The 17,679-nt window shown below is 41.7% G+C and overlaps 1 protein-coding gene across 5 annotated transcripts in view; it reads right to left on the minus strand.

The window, feature by feature from the left end:
• The window catches only part of clip2 (CAP-GLY domain containing linker protein 2), a 309,205-nt gene that overhangs the window by 42,623 nt on the left and 248,903 nt on the right, over positions 1-17,679 (minus strand). The window lies entirely within an intron of this gene.

Here is a 17,679-nt window from a genome sequence, read left to right on the forward strand (position 1 = left end):
AATAGAGTATGGACTGGGACACATTTCTGTGGACAGTCAATGCAACCCTCCTGGTTCAGTACCTGTGTTTCTGTTCCGCCCGGGACTCGAACCTGGGTCGTCCGGCATGAGAGACGACACGCCCGTTAGCTACTTATCTACAAGCCTGAGCTATCAACCAGGTAATCAGCACTGCTCTTGAGGTCATCAAGGAGTGAGGTTTACCATTGTACACACGGTGCCACTTTAACCCGCCGATTTCAGTCCATGCCTGGGACTTGAGCCTGTGTCGTCTGGGATGAGACACAAGCATGCTCGCTACCGAGCTAAAAGCCCGCACTGCTCTTGAGGTTGCCATAGAGTAATGTTTACCAATGTACACATAGCCTGTCTTCATTACACTAACACTGGCAAAACGTGCTGTCCTTTAGAATTCCTGCATCTAAGCATGTGCATGAATGCAGGGAAAGTGCAAATGTAATTGCGCATTAAACGACTCTTTCACCTGAGTACAATTCCATCCATCCATCCATCCATCCATCTTCTTCCGCTTATCCGAGGTCGGGTCGCGGGGGCAGCAGCCTAAGCAGGGAAGCCCAGACTTCCCTCTCCCCAGCCACTTTGTCCAGCTCTTCCTGTGGGACCCCGAGGCGTTCCCAGGCCAGCCGGGAGAAATAGTCTTCCCAACGTGTCCTGGGTCTTCCCCGTGGCCTCCTACCGGTCGGACGTGCCCTAAACACCTCCCTAGGGAGGCGTTCGGGTGGCATCCTGACCAGATGCTCGAACCACCTCATCTGTCTCCTCTCGATGTGGAGGAGCAGCAGCTTTACTTTGAGCTCCCCCCGGATGACAGAGCTTCTCACCCTATCTCTAAGGGAGAGCCCCGCCACCCGGCGGAGGAAACTCATTTCGGCCGCTTGTACCCGTGATCTTGTCCTTTCGGTCATAACCCAAAGCTCATGACCATAGGTGAGGATGGGAATGTAGATCAACCGGTAAATTGAGAGCTTTGCCTTCCGGCTCAGGTCCTTCTTCACCACAACGGATCGATACAGCGTCCGCATTACTGAAGACGCCGCACCGATCCGCCTGTCGATCTCACGATCCACTCTTCCCCCACTCGTGAACAAGACTCCTAGGTACTTGAACTCCTCCACTTGGGGCAAGATCTCCTCCCCAACCCGGAGATGGCACTCCACCCTTTTCCGGGCGAGAACCATGGACTCGGACTTGGAGGTGCTGATTCTCATCCCAGTCGCTTCACACTCAGCTGCGAACCGATCCAGTGAGAGCTGAAGATCCTGGCCAGATGAAGCCATCAGGACCACATCATCTGCAAAAAGCAGAGACCTAATCCTGCAGCCACCAAACCAGATCCCCTCAACGCCTTGACTGCGCCTAGAAATTCTGTCCATAAAAGTTATGAACAGAATGGGTGACAAAGGGCAGCCTTGGCGGAGTCCAACCCTCACTGGAAACGTGTCCGACTTACTACCGGCAATGCGGACCAAGCTCTGGCACTGATCATACAGGGAGCGGACTGCCACAATCAGACAGTCCGATACCCCATACTCTCTGAGCACTCCCCACAGGACTTCCCGAGGGACACGGTCGAATGCCTTCTCCAAGTCCACAAAACACATGTAGACTGGTTGGGCAAACTCCCATGCACCCTCAAGGACCCTGCCGAGAGTATAGAGCTGGTCCACAGTTCCACGACCAGGACGAAAACCACACTGTTCCTCCTGAATCCGAGGTTCGACTATCCGGCGTAGCCTCCTCTCCAGTACACCTGAATAGACCTTACCGGGAAGGCTGAGGAGTGTGATCCCACGATAGTTAGAACACACCCTCCGGTTCCCCTTCTTAAAGAGAGGAACCACCACCCCGGTCTGTGAGTACAATTGTTACACTAAATAACACTATATTTTTGTATTTTCGTGATTCTAATATTGATGAAAATACAATTGAGAAAAGAATCAATGTTTTGTTTTTGTAGAAGTATCTTCCAAATACTGTGACAGACAGCCAATCATTTTTCTACACAGCTTTTCCAAATATACTGCTTTTATTTTGGTGCTTCCATAATTTTACTTTGCACACACTAACAAAATTACTAAACCAAAACCAAAAACCACCATGATCAAAATGATCAGCTCCCTTCATGCCAATAGGCAATGGTGTATCCTTTTTGATGGACAAAAGCCTCTTTTTGTTACAGTTTTTCCACAAGTCTCACACACATCTCCTGAGCAATCCCAGCCCATTCTTTGTTGGTAAACCTCTCAAACTCCCTCAGATTTGACGGTCTTCTGCCATTGTACTTAGGTCTTCAATTCTCCCCAAAGATTCTTGATGGGATTCAAGTCAGGGCTTTGTGCAGGCCATTCAACAACATTCACCTTGGCCTTCTAAAGGTAGTTCTCCACCAGGGGTGAGGTATGTTTTGGGTTGTTATCATGTTGGAAGACAAAGTGGCAACTCATACCCAGTTTTGCTGCTGACTGTTTGAGGTTTTACTCCAAGATCTTTCTTCAGGAGTCCTTTCACCTTGACAAGATTCCCAGGTCCAAATCCACTGAAGCACTCCTTCACCATGTTTCACTGTGGTGACCATGTTCTTTGGGTTGTATGTCTCTCCCTTCTTTCTTACAACATGAACAGTGTCTCCAGGGCCAAAGAGCACTAGTTTTCTTTCATCTGACTAAAGGACACGTTTCCAGTACGTTTCTCTAGGATGTCCTTTACATACTTTAGTTTGGTTTGAAGGTGTCTTTTTTGCAGAAGTGGACCTTTTCCTGATCTGCAGTCTGGCAGTCCGTTCCTGTGCAGGGCTCTAGTGATTGTCTTCTTTGAGACTACAATTCCAAACTTGGCCAAGTCATTCACTAGTGTCTTGGCAATTGTTCTTGGGTCTTTCGACACATCTCTCACTAGCTTTCTTTCCAGAGTCTTTAAAATATTTTGTTTCCTACCTCTGCCAGGCTTGTTTTGTACCATGTTACTGTCTTGGAATTCCTTGATGATACTTCTGACTCCAGTTCTTGACATCTGGAAAGGCTGTGATAAAACTTTGTGTATCCATCTCCTGCTTTATGTGCATCAATGATTATTTTTGTAAAGTCTAAACCAGACCTTGGTAAAATATGGCCCGCGGGCCACATGCAGCCCGTTAAAATTTTCAATCCAGCCCCCCGGACGTTCTACATAATTTTTTAGACCTTTAACATCAAAAACGCCATTACGATGTGCAGTGCTGTTTTTAAATGACCGTAAGTCTTGACCTATAGAAAGTATTTCAATGGTCGAAATCTGCGCTTTTGGGTGTTACACGAGTTATTACGGTAATGTACGTCACAGCAGCTCAGACGAGGAACAAACCAGAGTGAGCGGGGTTTGTTTTCAGAGCAGCCAGCCCGAAACGCGTGTGTCAGAAACAGATGCGGAAGCAGATTTTTACGTGATAATATATCATATTGTAGGTGTTTATTACACTTTGCATTCATATTTTGCGTTTTTTTTTAACATTTTTGTTGTGTTTTCCTTGGTCTGAGAAGTAAAAGAGGAGCGACGTTCATATGTTGTTAATATTCAGTGTTTTATTCTTCATAGTTAATATTGTAAATTCCACTTTCTTTATTTGAATGTACATTTTGGGGGTCCCATTCAGTACAAAACTGTAAAATTCCAGTCCGTTTTTTTGAGATGGTCTGACATAACTTTTCTATCGGACATTGCGACTTTTGGTATTAGTGTTCGTGAAAAAAAGGGACCCAAACACACATACTGTACAGCAAATTTTTACAGCCTAATGTGTATATATAATTTTACACACATACACCTTGGCCCTCAGACACATTTTTTTCTCTCAATATGGCCCCCAAGTCAAAATATTTACCCAGCTCAGGTCTAAATGTATCTATTTTGTTTTTGTCATGATGCTTTCTGAGTACTGAATCATCCAGCATGAACTGAATCTTGTCCACTGCTCTACAGGTCTCTCTTATAGAGTCATTGTTCGCTTGCGCCTTTAATTAGGACTCGCTGTCTCTCAAACTGGTGGGAGTTTTCGACGATGGCCATTTTTGTTTTTTGTGAAAAAACTTTGTTCCTGTACATACTTGCCAACCTTGAGACCTCCGATTTCGGGAGGTGGGGGGTGGGGGTGGGGGGCGTGGTCGGGGGCGTGGTTAAGATATATATATATAAGAAATACTTGACTTTCAGTGAATTCTAGCTATATATATATATATATATATATATATATATATATATATATATATATATATATATATATATATATATATATATATATATATATATACATATAAATAAATTAAATAAATACTTGAATTCCAGTGTTCATTTATTTACACATATACACACACATAACACTCATCTACTCATTGTTGAGTTAAGGGTTGAATTGTCCATCCTTGTTCTATTCTCTGTCACTATTTCAGAACACACCCATTATACAAATATACATTATAAAATCAATAAGAAAACGGGAGCTCTAATTTGGGAGTCTGAATTAGGATCAGAAGTTCCTATATAAACATTGCGTACTCACATCGCCATTTTGTATTGATTACTGCAGCTGTGCACTGGATTCATTCACAAATACAAACTACAACTCACAAACACTTTAGAGTTAGGCTCCACCATCAGAATGTGTACTTAAATTTATAAAGATCACATGGATATTATTCAATGAGTTGATTCACCAAAACTAACCTGTTTTAGAGGAGGAAAAAGCACACAGGACGTTTCAATTGTTCACAGACTGGTCGCGCTCATCAGAATGACAAGACACTTCCGGTCTGCAGGTGATAGCATTCAATTGGGAAGAAACGCCCTACTGCCCCCTACTGACCAATGTGAATACTGATAAATGCGTAATGACAGCTCCAAAAACGAATTAAAACCACAAAATAAAATAAATAAATCAACACAAAAATGTGACACATTATGGGTGGGTCACATATGCATGTACAGTAGATGGCAGTATTGTCCTGTTTAAAAGTGTCACAACATTGCTGTTTACGGCAGACGAACTGCTTTACGGTAGACAAAGACTTGACTGCTGTTGTTGTGTGTTGTTACCGCGCTGGGAGGACGTTAATGAAACTGCCTAACAATAAACCCACATAAGAAACCAAGAACTCGCCCTCGATCATTAACTGTTTATATTGTGGGAAAGCGGACGTGTGAACAGGCTGTCAACACGTCACTCAGGTCCGCATGGAGCTGGAGGGGGCGTGGCCTCCAGCTCCGCCTGAATTTCGGGAGATTTTCGGGAGAAAATTTGTCCCGGGAGGTTTTCGGGAGAGGCGCTGAATTTCGGGAGTCTCCCGGAAAATCCAGGAGGGTTGGCAAGTATGTTCCTGTTTGCAAATAAAAACATTGGAAGCATCCAAAATGAAAGTAGGATGCTTGGAAAAGCTGTGATAAAAATGCAATGGTCTCTTTAACAGCACTTGGGAAATACTTAGTAAAAAATTTAATTTTTTCATGGAGGGGATAATAATTCTGTCGTCAAGTGTAATCGTGATTACTATTTTGGCCATAATCATGCAGTCCTGATCAGAAGTTTAAGTCGGTATAAAGTCACAAAAATTTTTTGGGATAGAACTGCAGTCAAGAGTAATACCGTACGTACCTCACGGGAGACCACTGTTTTGCTTCTACAACGCTCACTCAAAATAAGGAGAGTCATATATGTGAAGTATTCAAAGCTGTGGATATTCATCTATCATCAAAGTTAAGAGTAAGAGTGGGTAACAATTGCTGGCTGTCAGAGTTGTGACATAACTCACCGTCACATTGCGCAGTTGTCATTTTTACGATTTATCGCTTATCATGCCTTTTTAAAATCTGAAATCAAAAGCTGCTCAACAAACCGTAAAAAGAAGTCGGATGCAGATGTGTGTTACGGTTAAGGATGGGTACTGTTTACATTTAAACCAATACGGTACCGATTCCCGGTACCTTGGGACTCATCAGTACTAATTTTCGGTAATTTTATCCATCCATCCATGCATCCATCTTCTTCCGCTTATCCGAGGTCGGGTCGCGGGGGCAGCAGCCTAAGCAGGGAAGCCCAGACTTCCCTCTCCCCAGCCATTTCGTCCAGCTCTTCCTGTGGGACCCCGAGGCGTTCCCAGGCCAGCCGGGAGACATAGTCTTCCCAACGTGTCCTGGGTCTTCCCCGCGGCCTCCTACCGGTCGGACGTGCCCTAAACACCTCCCTAGGAAGGCGTTCGGGTGGCATCCTGACCAGATGCCCGAACCACCTCATCTGGCTCCTCTCCATGTGGAGGAGCAGCGGCTTTACTTTGAGCTCCTCCCGAATGGCAGAGCTTCTCACCCTATCTCTAAGGGAGAGCCCCGCCACCCGGCGGAGGAAACTCATTTCGGCCGCTTGTACCCGTGATCTTGTCCTTTCGGTCATAACCCAAAGCTCATGACCATAGGTGAGGATGGGAACGTAGATCGACCGGTAAATTGAGAGCTTTGCCTTCCGGCTCAGCTCCTTCTTCACCACAACGGATCGATACAGCGTCCGCATTACTGAAGACGCCGCACCGATCCGCCTGTCGATCTCACGATCCACTCTTCCCTCACTCGTGAACAAGACTCCGAGGTACTTGAACTCCTCCACTTGGGGCAAGATCTCCTCCCCAACCCGGAGATGGCACTCCACCCTTTTCCGGGCGAGAACCATGGACTCGGACTTGGAGGTGCTGATTCTCATCCCAGTCGCTTCACACTCAGCTGCGAACCGATCCAGTGAGAGCTGAAGATCCTGGCCAGATGAAGCCATCAGGACCACATCATCTGCAAAAAGCAGAGACCTAATCCTGCAGCCACCAAACCGGATCCCCTCAACGCCTTGACTGCGCCTAGAAACTCTGTCCATAAAAGTTATGAACAGAATCGGTGACAAAGGGCAGCCTTGGCGGAGTCCAACCCTCACTGGAAACGTGTCCGACTTACTACCGGCAATGCGGACCAAGCTCTGGCACTGATCATACAGGGAGCGGACTGCCACAATCAGACAGTCCGATACCCCGTACTCTCTGAGCACTCCCCACAGGACTTCCCGAGGGACACGGTCGAATGCCTTCTCCAAGTCCACAAAACACATGTAGACTGGTTGGGCAAACTCCCATGCACCCTCAAGGACCCTGCCCAGAGTATAGAGCTGGTCCACAGTTCCACGACCAGGACGAAAACCACACTGTTCCTCCTGAATCCGAGGTTCGACTATCCGGCGTAGCCTCCTCTCCAGTACACCTGAATAGACCTTACCGGGAAGGCTGAGGAGTGTGATCCCACGATAGTTGGAACACACCCTCCGGTTCCCCTTCTTAAAGAGAGGAACCACCACCCCGGTCTGCCAATCCAGTGGTACCGCCCCCGATGTCCACGCGATGCTGCAGAGTAATTTTATGTCTGTTAATAAATATTGTTTTTGAAAATAAAATCTCATTTTTATTGCAAAATTAAAAAATGAGGCTGATTTTGACAACTGCTGTCCAGTTGTTATATGTTGTTTTATCATCACATTTCTGAGTCTCACTTGCAAGTATGACATTAAGTTGCAATTACAGTTGCAGGTCCAAGATGTTAGATAGCAGATGTTAGATAGTTTATGGTGTGTTTTCTTTGTCTTTTGTTGGGCAGTAAAAAGTGTAAATACTCAGAGTATTGCACTTCATACACTCTAGCTAAATATAAACGTGCATCTTGGTTGTAGTTTTCATTAACAAATTTGGAGGTGATGAAATCGCCATGTAAAATCGCTAATGCTAGTCAGTAGTATTTCAATAGGAAAGCCAATGTATAGTAGCATCAAGCTAGCGCATTTTTGGAAAAGTGGAGCCCTACTTTACTTACGTTGAAGCGGTTTTTATTGAGTCAGTTACTTTGCTGGCATTAAAAATTGCTGCTGGAGTGATCGCCAAGTGCCAAACCAACCCAGGTAACATAGCACCGTTGGGTTTTACGTTACTCTGGATTCAGTTGGTGCCAAAATAGTACTGGATTCAGTACTCAACCCTTGTTATGGTAAATATACCGCGTAAACTGTATGACGAAATATCCATCCATCCATTTTCTACCGCTTGTCCCTCTCTGCATACTTGCCAACCTTGAGACCTCCGATTTCGGGAGGGGGGGGGAGGCGAGGTCGGGGGGCGTGGCTGGGGGCGTGGTTAAAAGGGGAGGAGTATATTTACAGCTAGAATTCACCAAGTCAAGTATTTAATATATATATATATATATATATATATAAAAGAAATACCGGTACTTGACTTTCAGTGAATTCTAGCTATATATATATATATATGTATTTATTTTATTATATATATATACATATAAATAAAAGAAATACTTGAATTTCAGTGTTCATTTATTTCCACATACACACACACATAACACTCATCTACTCATTGTTGAGTTAAGGGTTGAATTGTCCATCCTTGTTCTATTCTCTGTCACTATTTTTCTAACCATGCTGATGATGCATTCTGCTTCGTCTCCAGTTGTGCACTGCACTCTCTAAAAGCTGTAGATGTTATTGTCACATGTGCATGTACAGTAGAGGGCAGTATTGTCCTGTTTAAGAGTGTCACAACATTGCTGTTTACGGCAGACGAACTGCTTTACGGTAGACGAAAACGTGACTGCTGTTGTTGTGTGTTGTTGCCGCGCTGGGAGGACGTTAATGAAACTGCCTAACAATAAACCCACATAAGAAACCAAGAACTCGCCCTCGATCATTCTACAGTTATAACGTGATTGGGCAGGCACGCTGTTTATATTGTGGGAAAGCGGACGTGAAAACAGGCTGTCGACACGTCACTCGGGTCCGCCTGAATTTCGGGAGATTTTCGGGAGAAAATTTGTCCCGGGAGGTTTTCGGGAGAGGCGCTGAATTTCGGGAGTCTCCTGGAAAATCCGGGAGGGTTGGCAAGTATGCTCTCTGGCTCAAGGTGCGGCTGAAAACAAGCCGTAAGCAAATTTAAGTTGCTGCCGACGGCGATATTTTTGCACCTGCAAAGAGGGCTACTTCCAGTAAGCAGTGCAGGCATATTAGCTTTGCTTCTCCCTGGTGGTGGCGTTAGACTACACAGCCCTAGGCTGGGAAACAAATGGACTCAATAATCAATGTGGCAGCAGCAGTCTCTTAAGTGCTGAAAGTAATCCGTAAGTGATTTGCAAATATTGGCAACTTAGACTCTCAAGTCAGTGTGATGTCACTTTACCCCTGCAGGCCCCAGGGAATTAAATGAATCCAGGATCCTTACCAGGGTCAACCCAAGGTAAGATGTTAAGCCCTTCAAAAGAAGATTGTATTGAGTTTTCCTTAGACACATTATGCAACCTAACCTAAAAGTTCATGATGGTACGATCTGGAAGGCATTAGATGGATGTTGACTATTGACAGAGGGTAGCTGGGGAGAAGACAACGACAACAACTCACAGAGGAAATCAATGACGGATCAAATAACACAGCATGGATCCATCTTTAATGAGGCCTGCATGGAGCTCTGATTAGACTCCTACAAGGAAGCTCCCTATTGATATATAACACAATGCTGCTCCCTCTACTGGTTATTACTTATTCTCCCCCATGGTGCCACTTGTTTCACTGATTGGAAAAGCATCCAAGGCTCTATCAATAAAATCCATTAACAGTCAATCCTTCCTGTCTGGAAGTTGTATTGTTTCCATTTTACAAACAAAAGATGAGTATGACCAGGGGCGTCACTAGCTTTTAAGGACAGGGGGGGCTTTGCCCCCAGGAGATGCACAGGATGCGAGCGAATGTTACGCACGAGCACAAAACTTCACAAACGGCTAACAAAAACTTAGAAATTATTAATTGTTATTATTATTTTTTTTTTTTAAATGCACGGGACGAAATGAAATGCTCCCCGGGACGATGGCTTTTAACCATATATTTTCTTTTTCTTTTTATGTATTTATTCATTTTACATTTTATATTAAATGTCTTGGTTTTTCCTCCCTCTGAAAATCCTATTAAATGTTTAACAAGCCATCCTATAATAATAAAACAGCTATTAATGTGATGAATGAGCGTTTTCTATTCGGGCTCCAGTACTATGGAATGCCCTCCTGGTAACAATTAGAGATGCTACCTCAGTAGAAGCATTTAAGTCCCATCTTAAAACTCATTTGTATACTCTAGCCTTTAAATAGCCCCCCTGTTAGACCAGTTGATCTGCCGTTTCTTTTCTTTTCTCCTCTGCTCCCCTTTTCCTTGAGGGAGGGGGGGGGGGGGGGGGGGCACAGGTCCGGTGGCCATGGATGAAGTGCTGGCTGTCCAGAGTCGGGACCCGGGGTGGACCGCTCGCCTGTGCATCGGCTGGGAACATCTCTGCGCTGCTGACCCGTCTCCGCTCGGGATGGTGTCCTGCTGGCCCCACTATGGACTGGACTCTTACTATTATGTTGGATCCACTATGGACTGGACTCTCACAATATTATGTCAGACCCACTCGACATCCATTGCTTTCGGTCTCCCCTAGAGGGGGGGGGGGTTACCCACATATGCGGTCCTCTCCAAGGTTTCTCATAGTCATTCACATCGACGTCCCACTGGGGTGAGTTTTTCCTTGCCCTTATGTGGGCTTTGTACCGAGGATGTCGTTGTGGCTTGTGCAGCCCTTTGAGACACTTGTGATTTAGGGCTATATAAATAAAGATTGATTGATTGATTGATTGATTAATGTAACAATACAATAAAACAAATATATTTAATGATGTTTTTTTCATTATTTTAACAATAGGCTTATGTATACTACTTTATATAGATTCTACAAGAAACACAAAACTTAAAAAATAAATGATTTACAATTGCACACACAAGGTTTTGTGCAGCTTCACTCATTGTAAAGGAAGATAATGTGCTTTGTACACCTGCAGGACCGCAAGCAAGGTCGCAGAGAAAATGCGGGCTGGAATTTGAGTGATGTGGGCATTTTCTATATGAACAAGTGGAATGGATTGGATACCGACGCACGAAAGGGGCTCTCTACCTTACGCTACGAAATGAGGGGAAACTGAGTGAATAATAACAGGTTATATGATTATTTATTTAAACTCATATTTGGGCCACTTTATAATGAATATGTCGGCATTTATTTGTAAAAAAAAACAAAAAAACACCAAATTATTTAGGGGGGCTTAAGAATATTTTAGGGGGGCTTGAGCCCCCCTAAAATAGGCCTAACAACGCCAATGGGTATGATGCATCAATAACCGAAAACAGATGACACTGATCCAAATCAACTATGCGATGTTGTGTATTGCTGCAATGGAGACTAACAGATTTTGCCGCATGGCAGCAACTTGCGGAGAGCACAATTTAGTTTCCCGCTTAAATGGGTTGCAGTGTACTGTACTCAAAAGGAATCTTTAACTACAAAACAGTATGCAAATTGGCCATCGGTTCAGCATTTTTTTCCTACAAATTCTAAAAGTCGTCAGAACACGAGCAACTGTTCTTTTGAATGACATGACAAAGGTCTAAAACAGGGGGTTGAAAAAAAAAAGGCAGCGATACTGTAAGGGGATCGTCATATTTTTGGTTGATTAGACCAGGGATGTCAAATGTACAGCCCGCGAACAGGATTTATCCGGCCCGCGGGATGAGTTTGCTAAGTATAAGAATGTACCTGAAATTTTTGTATGAATGAAACAGCTGTTCTTAATGTGCCCACTAGATGTCGCAATAGCAATTGTTTGTATCTTTGAAGATGATGCTATATATGTACAAAATAAACCACATGATGTTAGTACATCAGTCAAGGAAAATGATCAAAGTACATAAATAACATCTAGTAATTTGATATTGATACAATTGTTTAAATCTTTATAGATTGAAAATTAACACCGACATTATCGCATAATTTATTCAGAAAATATAAATAACGACAAAAAAATGATTCACCGCAACATGTAAGTGTAAAAAAACAACAACAATATTATGATTTGTACATTTGTGCTTGTTCTATTTTTAAACAAAGAAAACAATCTGAAGTTGTCTTTATTTTTAAGTTATCGTGCCGTGATTTTACCAGTCCGGCCCACTTGGGAGTAGATGTTTCTCCATGTGGCCCCCCCCATCTAAAATGAGTTTGACACCCCTGGATTAGACCTTTAAAAATACTGTATATATTTGTTTGTATTCTCCCAGTTATCTATTAGCGGCGGTATACTGTATTTAGGGATCAAACAATTAACAATATAATGAAGAAACGTGGTAAAACTTAGTATCACAGTTTTAAATTAAAAATGATCATAAAACCGTGACTGATAACAACATACTTGCCAACCTTGAGACCTCCGATTTCGGGAGGTGGGGGCGTGGTTAAGAGGGGAGGAGTATATTGACAGCTAGAATTCACCAAGTCAAGTATTTCATACATATATATATATATATATATATATATCCTGAAAATATGCAAACAAAACTGTGTTTAGATAATTGATACTTCAAACTTGCATAAATAAATCTTAAGGAATATAACATAACTTGGCTTCTGAGAACTTCAAAATGTAATGAATAAAATGCTAAAGTTGTTGATAAACAAGCAATTATTTTAATAATTAAATATGGTCATTTTAAATGAATTATTATGATAATTTAAAATTAATTATTTCAAATATGTTTATTTTAATGTATAATTCTATGGCTGGATGTAATAAGGAGTCAGAAAAAATACAAATAAAAATACAATTAATTTTGATGTTTTTAACAAAATATAGTAAAAATTTATTTAGTTTTTTTTTTTTTTTAATTAATAAATATATTTATTTTTAGGTAAGATAAACATAATAATAAAATGTATCTCTCGTCTGGATGATTTAGTTCTTGTCACCCTGTTGTCCTCCCGTCGTGAAAAAAGGCTGTCCTCACTCAGGTCCGCATGGAGCTGGAGGGGACGTGGCCTCCAGCTCCGCCTGAAAATCGGGAGATTTTCGGGAGAATATTTGTCCCGGGAGGTTTTCGGGAGAGGCGCTGAATTTCTGGAGTCTCCCGGAAAATTCGGGAGGGTTGGCAAGTATGGATAACAACTCACGGACCGGTGACCCTGCTCAATTACCGGAGAAGCAAGCTTGCTTGCTTAAATGCTAATATGAATAGAGGAGGCATTAAACTGTTTCCCCATTAAAAAAACATTTCCCAATTCCCCAGTCTGCGCAACTAAGATGGTTAATTGAGCACATTGAACCTACAGGGTGTGATCGCTTAGAGCAGGGGTGTCAAACTGATTTTAGCTCAGGGGCCGCATGGAGGAAAATCTGTGCACACGCGGGCCGGACTATTAAAATCATGGCATTAAAACTAAAAAATAAAGACAACTTCAGATTGTTTTCCTTGTCTTACTTTGGCCAAAAATAGAACAAACACATTCTGAAAATATTACAATAAAAATATAGAAAAAAATACCGGCAGCGGTAAAGTTTAGATCCATTAAGGAAAGAAGAAAGTGAATGAATGTTTATAACTGAATACATTTACATATGCATAAAAATGTGTGTTCTTTAATGAATTAAGTAACGTTTATGACAACCTTTTTCCAAAACACAATATAGAATGTGAGATATAACAGGATAATGCATACATTTATCATTCATTTTCAAAACAGTTACAAAAAAGTGTGCCCCCAAAAATTTACTGTGGGACCCCATTTGTATGACTTAATGGGGTCCCAGGGACCCCCATTTTGAAAGTTCCTAGCGCCAACACTGATGGCGTATTGGTGCGGCCTGCGGGCCAGTTCTAATACTAATCAAATATCATCTTTGACACCTCTGGCTTAGAGAGATCGAGCGAAACTTGAATTCGTCAACAGGAAGTGAATTTGCCTGAGGTCAAATTAACCGTACGTGACGCACGTGTCTTTATTATTAAAAAATAAACACAGAAACTTTTACAAATTAAAAGTGAAGAAGATAATTAAACACTCACATAAAAATAATTTGGCTCTTTTGTAGCTAGAACAATAATATTATACAACATATTTATTTTTCCAAGACAGTTTAGTGTGTGGCTATTTATTTATTGTATTATTTGTATTTATTTTTCAAAGAAAACATGGTTGTAAGTGTTCGAGTACATTTTGAGTTCATTCAATAATACCATAATACCGTATTTTCCGGACCATAGGGCGCATCAGATTATAAGGCGCACTGCCGATGAATGGTCTATTTTCGATCTTTTTTCATATATAAGGCGCACCGGATTATAGGGCGCATTAAAGGAGTCATATTGTTATTATCCATCCGTCCATTTTCTACCGCTTGTCCCTTTTTGGGGTCGCGGGGGGTGCTGGAGCCTATCTCAGCTGCATTCGGGCGGAAGGCGCCACCTCATCGCATTGCCATATTGTTATTATTATTTTTCTAAATGTAAAACACTTCCTTGTGGTCTACATAACATGTAATGGTGGTTCTTTGGTCAAAATGTTGCATAGATTATGTTTTACAGATCATCTTCAAGCCGCTTTCTGACCGTCGCTTCAGGATACGCCGTTTTGTGGGCGGTCTTATTTACGTGCCTCACCTTCGGCAGCGTCTTCTCCCCGTCATCTTAGTTGTAGCGGTGTAGCGTGCAAGGACGGGAGTGGAAGAAGTGTCAAAAGATGGCGCTAACTGTTTTAATGACATTCAGACTTTACTTAAATCAATAATGGAGCAGCATCTCCTCATTCGCCGGAAATGTGTCCCGTGAAAAACCGTCCGACCGGAACTCTCTAATAACTAAAGTTCCTTGGGTGAAAAATGTATACTCACTACACCGGTATATTTTAGTGCTTTCATGACAAATATAAGTAAGAACTTTACACTACTTTATATTAGAAATGGCAACAGCGTAGGATGAATGTCCCATAACAAGAAGATAGAGAAAAAGAAGAAGCTTATCGACCACGGTGTCGGCACGGACTACAAACGTAGACACGCACAATTTTTCAGGACTTATGCAGATCCTAAATACACATCAACAGGTACCAGAAAGTAAGAAAAGTTGCTATTGCATAATATTGCGAAACAAAACGGCAGATAATAAGTCTTACCTTATACCAGTGGTTCTCAAACTTTTTTTGTCATCCCTCACTTTGGACAAGGGGGAGTTTTCAAGTCCCACCTGCCCCCATCGCCCCAACAGAGCGCTAATGCCAAGCTTTAACATTTTCAAATTTAATGAACATCAAGTTGTATACATTCAAACTCAATAACATAAAATAACATCAAGTTCAATGATAAATAAATGAACTGTGCAGCTGTGGTACAACTTGCATCAAGTTCAATAATAAATAAAATAACTTCCATCAAGTTCAATAATAAATAAAACAAAAGTGTTATAACTTGCATCAAGTTCAATAATAAATCAAAAAAGTGTTATAACTTGCATCACGTTCAATAATAAATCAAAAAAAGTGTTATAACTTGAATCAAGTTCAATAATAAATCAAATAAGTGTTATAACTTGCATCAAGTTCAATAATAAATCAAAAAAAGTGTTATAACTTGCATCATGTTCGATAATAAATCAAAAAAAGTGTTATAACTTGAATCAAGTTCAATAATAAATCAAATAAGTGTTATAACTTGCATCAAGTTCAATAATAAATCAAAAAAAGTGTTATAACTTGCATCAAGTTCAATAATAAATCAAAAAAAGTGTTATAACTTGCATCAAGTTCAATAATAAATCAAATAACTTGCATCAAGTTCAATAATAAATCAAAAAGGTGTTATAACTTGCATCAAGTTCAATAATAAATAAAACAAAAGTGTTATAACTTGCATCAAGTTCAATAATAAATCAAAAAAAGTGTTATAACTTGCACCAAGTTCAATAATAAATCAAATAACTTGCATCAAGTTCAATAATAAATACAATAAAAGTGCCACTTTGCAATCTTTGCAAAAAAAAAAAAAAGGAGGAGCTATGCATTTGGCAAGACAGGGCAAGTGACAGCACTTTTCCCCGGGAGAGCCACCTTGCTTCACTGTGAAACAGCACGGCTGTATGATCAGCTCCCATTTCCTCACACAGTGCAGAGAACAGTCGCACTTTCAGTGGTCGTGTTTTGATCAAATTTACCGCGCTCACAACATCTGTTAAAACCTCATTGAGTTCGGGGCTGAGCTGCCTTGACGCGAGTGCTTCCCGGTGAATGACACAGTGTGTGCCCGTCACATTTTTGTTTCTCTGCAGGCGCTGGCTCTGGCTCGACGACCTTTGAGGTGCGAGTCACAAATGTATATATTTGTGTAATTGTGGTTCACACATTAGCCTGCTACCCATCCGCGCGAAAGTTTGTTCCGCTTAGCCCCGCCCCCATTAGTTACTGTTGCTATGTCTGTCAAACTTTCGCTCCTACCGAGAAATATAAAGCCTACAGTAAAAATAAGTACCGGTAATTTCCATTTATTTATATAGCGGATTTCACAGACAGAATCACAAAGTGATTTACAGTGTGTATAGAAAATGAAAGCATAGTAAAAAAAATAATCTAAAAATATAATAATAAAAAAATTTTTTAAAGTGAAATTTCCTCCCGTTCCTCGCGCCCCACCTGTCATGTCTCTATTCCCCACCAGTGGGGCGCGCCCCACACTTTGAGAAACGCTGCCTTATACACACACCATAATAATACTCCTATGTTGAAGCACAGTACAATCCATCAAGCGGTGCGGCTTCATAGCATACCAAAGTCGTACTAAAACATTTTGAAAGATTTTTGAGCGCTGTGTGTAATGTTCTATATTTTCAATGGAACATATAAAATGTTGGTGTTGTTGACTTGAGTCATATTGCAGTCTACACGTATTCATTGTGTTTGACTGCCATCTACTGGTCACACTTATCATTACACCATGTACAAAATGAAATAGCTTTGAGGTCGGTAAGCAAAACCAGAATTATTCCGTTCATTAGGTGCACTGTCGAGTTTTGAGAAAAAAAATGATTTTAAGTGCGCCTTATAGTCCGGAAAATACGGTAATAATGATAACTGTGATAATTTTGGTTGAAATAATTGTGATAACCGTTGCTCTGCCTTTGACCCAACTGGTATGTGTCATACACTGTATGTTCACGTGTACATGTGATTATGCCTACATGTTTGCAAAACCCATTGCCCATATGTGCGTATGAGTATATGTCTACACGTCTCTACAACCAAAGCTCAATAAAATAACAATCTAAACAAAAATAATAATAAACAAATTGTGATATCAAATTTTCATATCGTTACATGTATTAAGTTAAAGGTAAAGTCCCAACGATAGTCACACACACGCTGGGTGTGGTGAAATTTGTCCTCTGCATTTGACCCATCCCCATGTTCACCCCCTGGGAGGCGAGGGGAGCAGTGATCAGCAGCGTAAGCCGAGCTCGGGAATCTTTGGGTGATTTAACCCCCAATTCCAACCCTTGATGCAGAGCGCCAAGCAGGGAGGCAATGGGTCCCATTTTTTGTAGTCTTTGGTATGACTCGGTCTTGTTCACGAGTGAGGGAAGAGTGGATCGTGAGATCGACAGGCAGATCGGTGCGGCGTCTTCAGTAATGCGGACGCTGTATCGATCCGTTGTGGTGAAGAAGGAGCTGAGCCGGAAGGCAAAGCTCTCAATTTACCGGTCGATCTACGTTC

The sequence above is a fragment of the Nerophis lumbriciformis genome, linkage group LG09, assembly GCF_033978685.3.
Source record: "Nerophis lumbriciformis linkage group LG09, RoL_Nlum_v2.1, whole genome shotgun sequence".
Classification (NCBI taxonomy): domain Eukaryota; kingdom Metazoa; phylum Chordata; class Actinopteri; order Syngnathiformes; family Syngnathidae; genus Nerophis; species Nerophis lumbriciformis.